Here is a 12134-nt window from a genome sequence, read left to right as displayed (position 1 = left end):
GGTCAAGTGCCTCCGTGGCAGTCCTTTCCCAGGCTTCCACTAAGGCATCTGCCGAGCTGTGAGCAGAGGAGGCAGGTGGGGACCCCAGCGCTGCCTGGAACCTTTCAGGGTCCATTAAGCACCTGGGGCGGAACCATCTAGTTGGCTCAACACACCCACGGTGGGGAGTGGCAAAACGGAAGACCAGCCGCAGGAGATGATGATCGGTCCATGACAGGGGCATAACAATTGGGGAGGCCCCACCAAGATCATCTAACCACCGTCCAGATAGAAAAACCAAATCCAGGGTGTGACCTCCCACATGAGTCGGTCCATGAATTACTTGCGTCAGGTCCATGGCCGTCATGGAAGCCATGAACTCCCGAGCTAACTCAGATGATCCTCCCAGGGATGGTAGATTGAAGTCACCCAAAACCATGGGTTTGGGGAACTCAATCACCAGCCCCGAGAGGATATCGAGAAGCTCAGGCAGGGCTGCTGCTGCGCGGCTAGGCGAAAGGTACACCAGCAGCAAGCTGTTCTGCCGGATTGTTAGACCAATCCGGCAGAAAAAGGCAGACCCAGATCGAAACGGGAGGATCTCAAGATAGAAGGAGAATGTCCAGAGTGCAAACCCAGCTCCACTGCCACTAGAGCTGGGTAACCCCGGGACAGGTCGATTCCCGCCCTCTCACGACGGTTAGAACCGGGGAGCAGCCTGGAACATACAACTGGGGAAGGCAATACCGCCTAGAGCTTTCACCTCTAGGAGGTAGCAGATGTAAAGTCAACCACCCTCCCACAGTGGTTGTAACCCGGGCCTTCCAAAACCATGGGGAAGAGGAGAAAAGGGGGGGGAGTTAGAGCAAAAGAGTCAGCGAGATAAATCAAGGCTAAAAAGCCTGTAGAGTCACAGAATGGTAGGAGAGCTCTGGTTACACAATTCGTTTTCATATTGTAGAGAGGACCAGACGATGGTCAGCCAGGAAGGGAAACCAAGACCATGATATTTCAGCAGAACCACAAAACATGGTCTAGTCAATTTCTGGCGGCGCAGAAGTTAGGTTGTGCCTCACAAACATTCGAGACATCAGCGTCCGCATTCCACCACCAGGCCGAGGTCACCATACCAGAGAGAATGCGGTACTCCAACTCCCCTCGCTGCCAGCCTTCTCAGACGCCAACCAGAGAACATCACCACTCCAGCACTTCAACGCTGACGCTGCTCCAAGCCGCGATTCATAGTGTCGACCATCAATCAGCCAGCACGCGGCTCCTCCAAGCAGCTGGAAGGCTCTCCCAAACGTTGCCAAGCTCCCCAAAGTTGTCCTGGGCTCCGCAAGTTCTGGAGGCGCCGCCAGGCTCCGCAGTCTCCACCAGGCCCCCCGCAACACCATAACAGCGCCGACAGTCAGCTGGTCGACGGAACGCAGGCCTCAGAGATTTTCCGCCCAGTTCTAACGGGTTCTTCACCAAGCTCTCAAGGCTCCCGCGGCACCGACGATCAGCTGGTCGGCGCCGCGTAGAGCAGAGCTCCACTGAGTTCATCCAGGTCTTTTGAGTATTCCAGCAGCCTCTATTGGAGTTCGTCGAGCCCCCTGCGGCCCCGACAAACAGCTGGTCGGCGCCGCACAGCACGGGTTCTCTGCCCAGGTCCTCCGAGTCCAGCAGCCTCCGTCGGAATCCCCTGGGCATTCCAGCAGCCTCTACCGGGGTTCGCCGAGCCCCTGCGGCACCGACAAACAGCTGGTCGGTGCCACACAGCACGGGGCTCTGCTCGACTCTTCCGCATCCTCCAAGCCCTCCAAAAAACTCCTCCGGGCTCAGCTGAAAGACCTCGGAGAGTCCACAGAGCCAAAGGTAACAATACGGGCGTTCCAAACAGCCACAGAGGCTCACCTCGTCCTCGTCCTCGTCCCAAATCCTTCACAGAAAAAAAAATTCCTGTGAGGCTCCCAAGGGTCGCTGAATTGCCGGAGCTCCGCACGGAGCTCAGCCGAGCACGTCCGCCATCTTGGGCATGCTCCAATATAAGCATGGAGGAGTCTTGCTATCCTTGACTTATAACCATAAATGAGTCCAAAATTTCTGTTGCTAAAGCAAGAGAGTTAAGTGAGTTTTGCCCCATTTGTAATCTTTCTTGCTGAATTTGTTAAGTAAATCAGTGCAGTTGTTAAATTAGTAACAGAGTTGCTAAGTAAATCTGACTTCCCCATTGACTTTGCTTGTCAGGTCGCAAAAAGTGATCACATGACTCCAGGGTACTCCACCTATCATAAATATGAAACAGTTGCCAACCAATTTTTGATTATGTGACCCACGGGTTCTACAGTGGTAAGTGTGAAAAAAGATAAAGTCACTTTTTTTCTCTGCCATTGTAACTTTGATCACTAAACAAATGGCTGTAAGTTGAGGGCTACCTGTACTACAAATAATTTTAGTATCATTTTCCCAGTTGCCTTTTTTCTTTTTGTTATTTGCTGAAGAAAAAAATGAAGACAGGCCCATTTATTGGCAAATATGTTTTATCCTAAGTTGTTGCTTTACAAAGGAAGGGAAAGCACATGACTGTAGGGCGTCCAATATACCAGGGGTGTCAATCTGGTGCCCATGGGCTTGATGTGTCATGCACAGGCCCCGCCCACCCTGGCTCCACAAAGGCAAAAAATATCACAATATGTCATGTTACGTGATCGAGTTTGACACCTGTGCAATATACTATTTAGCAAATAGTCAATAAGAAGAAACAGGGACCAAAATATATGTTAAGAATGTGAAGGTGAGAAAGACATGTATAAAGCAGAGGATCCTTTAAAAGATACTCATAACAGAAGTTGCTGGTAACTGGGCTTGGGTTAGCGAGGGGATGGGAGAGGAAGGATAAAACCAGGGGTCAGAATTAACTTAGTGTTGGCCAAGTGATTTCTTGCACAAATAAAGAAAAAAAAACACCTTCAGCTTCATGCAATAATTATAAAAAAGGTTAATTGAATGTCCAATGAATGATGTAGTCTAATAATACATACCAATTATATTTGTAATAGACAGACATACTAATGATATATAAGCAAACAGCACAAATATTTACATGTGAAAATGATGACTGTTAACCATATTTTTATGATTAAAGCATTACACAGGCATCACCTGCAAATTAAAAGCTAATAAACTGAAATCAAAGATTTATTATAGATCAGAGGCCTATTTTTAAAAAAATCATTCTTGGTGTTCTCTTAATAAGTGGAATACCTTTAGATCCAATGAAAAGGTGTGCTTTATAGGCCATTGGAATAATCAGTGGTTTATTTTCACCTCATCTCCACATAGACCACAAACTTCCACATAAAACATAGCCAGTATTACGATTGTTGGGAATTTTACTTCTGGTGGGCTGTGAGGATCACCATTTTCACTGAATATCTAGGCAACTTGCAGTTGAGACCACATATGGCTTCCAAGTCCTTTTCTTCATCCTTGGGGCCAAGCCTATCTACAGGCTTTTGTCAATACAAGATAATGGATGCAATGATGGAATTTTTTTTAAAAAATCCCATTTATATCCCGCCCTTCTCCGAAGACTCAGGACGGCTTACAATCTAAGCACAAGTCAATGTGCTTCACTGTGCTTGAGACTCGACATGTTATTTTTTTACCTGCAACCCACATAATGTTGGCAGTTCCTGCTTGTACTATCTGTCCATAATTGCTGAAAATTGACCACGTGCTTCCTGCTATATTGAGTTATGATGCCCATGAAAATTGAACTATAACCCCTGAAATAAGCATCAGGGCTGTGCAGATTTGAAAGGGATAAGAATATGCTTTCAAGCATACAGGGATGCTTAAGTGACATCTATTACCAACTCCTCAAAGCAAACACAAGGTATATTTAAGCAATTTGTGTAGACAACTATTCCATAAATTCATTTATTTTTTTTCTCTCTCTCTCTTTCTCCCTCCCTCCCTCCCTCCCTCCCTTCCTTCCTTCCTTATTATTTTTACAAATAACTCAAGGCAATGAACATATCCAGCACACATTTCTTCTATTTTAGGGGGTAAGCACAGTTAGGTTTCATGTGATGGGTGAATAATTTGAAAAGGAATACATATTTCTTTCATGCATTCTTCTATATCATAATTTGATTTGTTTAGCTTTGGCTTGTGTGCTATGTAAATTCAACCACCATGATTGGTAAATCATGATATGTTGCATCAGTAACAGGATACATGTACCATAAGTCATGGTTTATTTATAATTTATTGAATTTAGTGTACTCAATATTTACAATACACTAAAACAACTATACAAGCTACAGAGTTGACATATCATGTATCAAAAATTGAAAAGGAATCCCATTATGGTTTAGTCTAATGTGTACATTCAGTAATGGTTTTTCAGCAAACCATCTTAGTTTATCATAATAAGTGAACTCATCTGTTGGTTTGTTTGTTTGCTTCCCTGTGTGTGTATGTAATATCTCTGTGTAGGAGGTAAAAAGCAGGAGCTTTGAACAGCTTTTGGTTTGGGAAGTTGCCTCCAAGAAGGTTAAAAATAGCTTCTGCAGGGAGCAGTTATTCTGGAAGAACATTTTGTTTTTTATTACTTTTTTAAATGTTAGGGTTTTTTTCTTCCTGTTTTCTTAACCTCTTGCTTTTTCAGTCTGCTTCTTCGGCATTGCTCAAAATTAACAACCCATCAATCTATTTGCATTGCTGCTAAATCTGGTACATTAGACGTTTGCCAGGATGCACCTGGTTTTAAAATTTTTGTTCACAAATAAACATTTTCTTTAAGTATCTCTATTAAACAAAAGTTTATTGCAACTATGCCATATTATGTTTCCTAGTGGCCCTGGTTCATAATGGAAAAAAAACAGTTAATTTGAATATTTTTTTAAAAAACCCTCAAATGTCTTGGAGTCTAATCTTTCCCTTTTATTCTGTCTAGGGACTTTGGAGGGCTGTGAAATAATAGGATTCATTACCTTTCTTCTGCAGCTGACTGGATTCTCTTCCTTTCATATGTTGCAGTGATGTGCTGCAAGGTGATACTATTAGAAAATGCTGCATACAACGGGCCAGTCCTGTGCATTCTGCATTTATTCATATGAAATATAGAATTCCAGGAAAGTCCATTCCATTCTTCTTTTACCAAATGTCCCCAAAACTGTTTTGTGGCCGCTGAACAAGCTTAGTCCTCCCTGTGTTTGGTGTAGTGGTCTTGCTGATGATAGTTTCTTTTGGTGACTGGCAAAATCTAGGGTTTTAAAAATGGAGCATGTCAGAGGAAAGCAATCAAGTTGATAAGCAACCAGGAAGGAAAAAGGTTGCAATGACTGGTTAGAGAAATTATATAAGAGTATGCTTAGTTCAGAGAAGATAAGATCATGAGGAGAGATGATAAGTATCTGGAGGGCTATCATGTACAAGTTGGGGTAAATGAGATCAATATTGTTCTGGAAGACAGAACAAGAAACAATGGGTTTATATTGTAAGGAAGCATGTTATAATTGTACATCAAGAAAAATTTCCTAATAATATAGGATGTTCAACAATATAACAGGAGGTCTCAGGAGGTGTTTTAAATCTCTGCTTTCCTGCATTTAAACAGAATAAAAGTCAGACCTCACACCAAATTAAATTATAGTTAATAATAGCTTGACAGAAGCATGTAATATTGAGAAGGGCACAAGGCAAGGGTGTCCGTTATCGCCCTTGTTATTTGTGTTGACATTAGAGATATTATTGGTTAAAATTCGGAATTCGGAAAAAATTAAGGGGATTCAAATTGGAGATCAGGACTACAGATTGAGAGCATTCGCAGACGATCTGGTTGTTACAGTGACCCAGCCAGAGAACTCTGTTGTGGACCTGATGGAGATAATAACACAATATGGGAAGGTTTCTGGATTTAAGGTTAATGTACAAAAAACAAAAATCTTGGCCAAAAATATGACATCACCGCAAAAGGCCCTCTTAGAAGGATTAACTGGATTTGAGATTGTTAAAAGGGTTAAATATCTGGGGGTGATTTTGTCGCCCTCTAATACAAAGCTATATAAAAATAATTATTGAAAGCTATGGGGGAAAATTCAAAAAGAATTGGAGAGTTGGGAAAAATTGCAATTGTCTTTGTTGGGACGGATTGCAGCAGTAAAAATGAATGTCCTGCCTAAATTTTTATTTTTGTTTCAAATGATACCAATTCTTAAGAAAGATTCTAATCTGGAGGAATGGCAGCGAGGTATCAATAAATTTGTGTGGGCAGGGAAAAAACCACGAGTTAAACTTAAGATTATGCAGGATACTCGTGAGAGAGGTGGCCTTAAATTGCCTAATTTTAAATTATATTATGAAGCTGCTGCATTAGTAGGAATAAGTGATTGGATTAATTTGATGCAAGGGAGGTTATTAAATCTTGAGGGCCATGATTTGTTGTTTGGCTGGCATGCATATTTGTTGTATGATAAGAAGGTAGACAATGTGTTTAGGGTGCATATTTTAAGGCAGGCATTGCTGAGAGTTTGGAAGAAGTATAGACATAAGTTAAGTTGCAAGATACCATTGTGGGCAATTCCAAAACACGCAATAGAAAATATACATGCTGGCTTTAAACATGATGTGACTACGTACAAGGAGATCCTCAGCTTGGAAGGAAATGTTTGGTGTTTGAAATCATATAGCCTCTTGCGAGAAGAGAAGGTTGTTCAAAATTGGTTTCAATATACTCAGTTACGGGCCAGGTGGAAAGAAGACCAGAAAAATGGATTTACAATGACTGATGAAAATTTGATAAAGCAAATTAGAAACCAGGGACCAGCACATATCAAACGGATATATCTTGCATTGATAGAGATTGACTCAGAAACAGAGCTTGTTAAGGACTGTATGATAAAATGGGCCCAAAACATCCAGGAAGTTATCACAATGGACACGTGGGAAAAGATTTGGGTGAGGAACGTGAAATTTACTCAAGCTCAAAATCTAAGAGAGAACTTTTACAAAATGTTTTATAGATGGCATTTAGATCCTAAAAAGCTTGCAAGTATGTATCCGAATTATCAGCCTAAATGTTGGAGGTGTGGTGATGAAGATGCAACATATTTTCACATATGGTGGACATGTAAGAAGGTTAAGGCTTTTTGGATAAAAGTCTGGTGGAATATGCAGAAGATTTTTAAACAGAGGATAAAGTTTTGTCCGCAACTTTTTTTGTTGGGAATAATTGTAGACGCTACAGTTGTGGACACCAAGTTAATGTTGAACTTAATCACGGCGGCAAGACTTTTGATAGGCCAATATTGGAAGAAAGGGGAATTGCCGACTATAGAAGAGTGGACTTTAAAGGTTTCAGACCTGGCAGAGATGGCGAAGATTTCGGCCTATTTGAAAGATCATTCGCAAGAACGCTATATTATGGAATGGACAAAATGGATTGAGTTTATCCAGAACAAGTATAGGGTTAAGAAGTTTTATGTAGCATTTGAATAAGTCTTCTTTCGTTTTTTTTCCTTTTCTTATCTTAGTTTCTTTTTATGCATATTTAATATTATTAAGGCTTGTTTTATCCTCTATAAGCTAGAGAGTGATGGATTTTAGAGTTTATAGTTGTTAGTATATGATTGTTTATGATTGCTTTTTATATATATACCTTGTATTTAGCTCTGGGAAGTCGGGGGGGGGGGAGGGGGGGAGGGGGGGAGGTAGGGGGGGAGGAGGGAGGGGGAAGGGGGGATTCTTAAAGGAAAATTGTATTTTAAAACTTTTCAATAAAAAAAAAAGAAACAATGGGTTTATATTGTAAGGAAGCATGTTATGATTGGACATCAAGAAAAATTTCCTAATAATATAGGATGTTCAACAATATAACAGGAGGTCTCAGGAGGTGTTTTAAATCTCTGCTTTCCTGCATTTAAACAGAATAAAAGTCAGACCTCACACCAAATTAAATTTTCTAGATGTGGAGGATAGGAGTACCTTCCAGGGAGGGAAGTTCTGACAAGTGATTGCATAAGCATTTCTAATTGATTTCAGTGATATCTATTTGATATAGCATTGAATAATAGAAAAATCACCTTTTTAAAAAAAATCCCATTTATATCCTGCCCTTCTCCGAAGACTCAGGGCGGCTTACACTCTAAGCACAAATCAATGTGCTTAGCAGTAGCCTTCATTCTATGTATATGCCTGCTTATTAGGGCTTTCATACACCCCCCAAGCGGCATTATTACAAAGTCAGCTTAATTGCCCCCAACAATCTGGGTCCTCATTTTACCTACCTCGGAAGGATGGAAGGCTGAGTCAACCTTGAGCCTGGTGGGATGCGAACCTGCACTAATTGCAGGCAGGTGGTGTTACTTAAGGAGGCATTAGCCCACTGCTCCATTGGGAAATGGATGCGGTTTGGTAATGCCTAGGTACATTCTTTGCTTAAAGAAATGGATCATTAAGAACAAGAGGTTACTGGGTCTGAGACAGTCCTATTTTGAAGACTGATTTTATCTTGGAAGTAGCCTTGAAGAAGGGCAGAAACAGTTGCAAGTGGATTCAAGAGTTGATTCACTATGAATGTGACCAAGTGATATTAGAGTCTGTATAGAGACTGATGTTTTTAGAGTTCTAATATTTCATCCTGCTCACTGTAGTTTAAGATAGATAAACTCACTCTTCCAAAGAAAGCTTCCTTTATTTTCCGGGATCTCAAATCTCAGAACTTTCCAAACAGCATGGCTATCGCACTTCTGGAAGGATTGCAAAATCAAGAACTTACTATGAACAAAGTCTTGCAAAATGAGGTATATTAAATGTTCAAAGACAGTTTTTCTATTGTTTGGATGAAATAACAAGGAATCGGGCTTCTGATCCTTCTTGGAAGAGGATGCTATGCTGAGATGTAAGCAGGGCTCTTTGGACTCCAAAATAAATTATTCAGAGGAGGCATACCTTTCTGATAACGTTACTAGTTAAAGACCTAATGATTATATGCAAGGGACAGACCTGTTTTGGTGCCCAAGCTTAACAAACACAAACAACTCTTAGGAAGGAAGTGCAGCAAAGGGGACTTGTAGGGCTGGGTGCTTTCTTTATGGCAGGAGCTTGCATCAACAAGAAGCAAGGGTTGCTGTTCTGAGCTGCAAAAAAATATGGATGTCTACCAGGTAGAAGCAAAGGGTTAGTATTTTTAGAGACTTTTCACTATCATCTAGTGCAGGGGTGTCAAACTCAATTTCATTGAGGGCCACATCAGCATTGCAGTTACCCTCAGGGGGAAGGGTGGGTATGGCCAGGGTGGGCGTGGCCTAATGGGTGGGTGTGGCTAGAGTGGGTGTGGCCTACTGGGTGGGCCTGGCCAGCTCTACATCGTTCGATGCCTATGGGGGCCTGGGCAGGAGTGGGACAGATCTGAGGGTCTCTGGCAGAAGGAGGGTCTCTGGGCCAGGGCCAAGGCAGCGGGGGCCGTTCCCTCACTGTTTCCAGGATGGCTTCGTGGGCCACATGAAACCACTTCGCGGGCCGGATCCGGCCCCCAGGCCTTGTGTTTGACATGTCTGATCTAGTGGTTGCTCTAGTCATAACCTGAGGATTTCTACTGCACTACTCTGCAGCCCCACTTCTACCAATTGTTCTGCCCCTTTGTACTGCCCCAGATAAATAGCTAGGTTGCTCCATGGGCACATTGGCCCTGCAGCAGACCATTTACTAATTTGAATTTCTTAAAAAGATCAAAGATCCACTGATGTGCTAGATTTGAAGGATTCTGGCAAAATTCCACCAGTGATTTACAACATATTGCAATGTTATCTAATCAAACTACATGTGTGTTTTATCAGTAAGGATGAAATTCCAAAGCAGTTATGGTCTTTCTCATTCATAGGAGGATTGTGACTTATTACTCCAATAGCTGGTGGATCAGAAGGAAATTGGTTGCACACCAGTTTGCACTTGAGGAGGATGAAATTCCAGCTTTGATTCAGAAAATATCTGTTTAATTAAAGATAGTATATCATTGGGGGAAAGGATGTGAAAAACTAACTAAGGCAACTGGAAGCCTCCAAAGGAATTAAGGAAATGAGATTTTGGAAAACATAGGCTACAGAACAAGAGTTAATATTTTAAAAATAAAATATTTAAAAATTATTTCATATTTTATAATAAATACTAGATTTGTAATTTAAGTATATCTTGACATGCCCAGTGTGCTTAAAAGAATGAGGAGACTTAAAGAGACAGCCCCCTTCACTATTCAGAAAAATCCCTTAGAATGGAGATCTGGAGCTTCTGAGGAATATTTTTTCTTGGGGTCACCAAGATGATGCTGAGTCTTCAAGCAAGATATCCTCAGAGCTACATTCTTAGAGAATCTCCTCCAAGGGATGTGAAGTGTTAGTACTGCTTTATAAGGCCTTAGTAAGACCTCACTTCAAATACTGCATCCAGTTTTGGTCACCATAATATAAAAAAGATATTGAGAGTGGAAAAAGTGCAGAGAAGAGCAACAAAGACGATTAGGAAGCTGGAGTACATATGAAGAACTAGCAGGAATTGGGTCTAGTTAGTGAAAGGAAGGGCTAGGGGTGACATGATAACACTGTTCCAATATTTGAGGGGCTGCTACAAAGAAGAGGTGGTCAATTTATTTTCCAAGACATCAGAAAACAAGGCAAGAAGCAATCGATGGAAACTAATCAAGGAGAGAAGCAACCTAGAATGAAGGAGAAATTTCCTGACAGTCAGAACAATCAACCAGTGGAGTTGATTGCCTTGCCTTCAGAGATGGTGGGTGCTCCATCTGGAGGCTTTTAAGAAGAGAGTGGACAGCTACTTGTCTGGAATGGTACGGTCTCCTGCTTGAGAAGGGAGTTGGACTAGAAGACCTCCAAAGTCCTTTCCAACTCTGATGATGCTCTTTTCTGTTCTGAGCTCTTCAGGATTATCATAAGTTTTAGAAAGTCCTCTCACATCAATATAGTTTAGTACTTCCCAATCTTTTTCCTTCATTACTCAAAACTGCTTATCAGAAAGTCTTTAGCCATTTATACGTAAAACACTAAGTCAACTTAAATGTCCCTCTTGTGAAGGTGTAACGAGTTTCTGTGTTGTCACCCAAAGAAAAACTACTTTTGCCCAATTTACCTAGCTTTGGGAATCACTAGCTTAGTCGAATCCAAGCATAGAAAGACTTATGTAAAGAACCATTAGCTTGGTAAAACGCCCTCACACCATTCCACTGCAGTGTATCATGTATAAGTTATTCTTAAAAAACTGATTGGGAAGTTCATTTACTGTAAAATACTAAATCTAAAATACCTGGACCGAGATGCCCTACGCACAGTCACTCATGCGCTCGTGACCTCCCGTTTAGACTACTGCAACGCTCTCTACATGGGGCTGCCCTTGAGGACCACTCGGAGGCTTCAGCTGGTGCAGAATGCACCCGCGTGAGTTGTGATGGGGGTTTCCCGATACTCCCATGTAACACCTCTACTCTGTGAGCTGCATTGGCTTCTGGTTGCCCTCCGGGTGAGATTCAAGGTGCTGGTAATGACCTATAAAGCCCTAAATGGCTTGGGTCCGGGATATCTGAGGGAACACCTGCTGCCAGCATCATGTTCCCTTCGTCCAGTGCGCTCCCACAGGGAGGGTCTTCTCAGGGTGCCGCCGGTAAAAGATTGCCGGTGGGTAACACCCAGGGGGAGAGCCTTCTCAGTGGGTGCGCCTGCCCTCTGGAACCAGCTGCCCGCCCGTAGAGCTGAGGACTGCCCCCGACCTCCGTTCATTCGGCCGGGACCTGAAGACCTGGCTCTTCGAGCTCTCTGGCCCAGGCTGAGAATTTTAATTCTAATTTTAATTGGGTTTTTTTACTTTTTCAGGGACTGTTATAATCTTTTTAATTGTTTTTAATTTTTGTATTTCTTGTTTTAATTACCCTGTTAACTGCCCTGAGTCCTTTGGGAAAGGGCGGTATACAAATCCAATTAAATAAATAAATAAATCACAGCTGAATCATTAAGACTGCTCTTTGTAATTGACATTGGTTACTGATCGCAATTCAAGCACTGTCTCAAGTTTTAAAATGCTAAAATTCTGCAAGTTTTCTCAACATTTATATTGTGCTTATAGGAATTTTCCCCATGCTTCAAGCCTGCTATCTTCTG

This window comes from Vipera berus, assembly GCF_964194415.1.
Source record: "Vipera berus genome assembly, chromosome: Z".
Lineage (NCBI taxonomy): Eukaryota > Metazoa > Chordata > Lepidosauria > Squamata > Viperidae > Vipera > Vipera berus.
Note: the sequence above shows the minus strand (reverse complement) of the source record.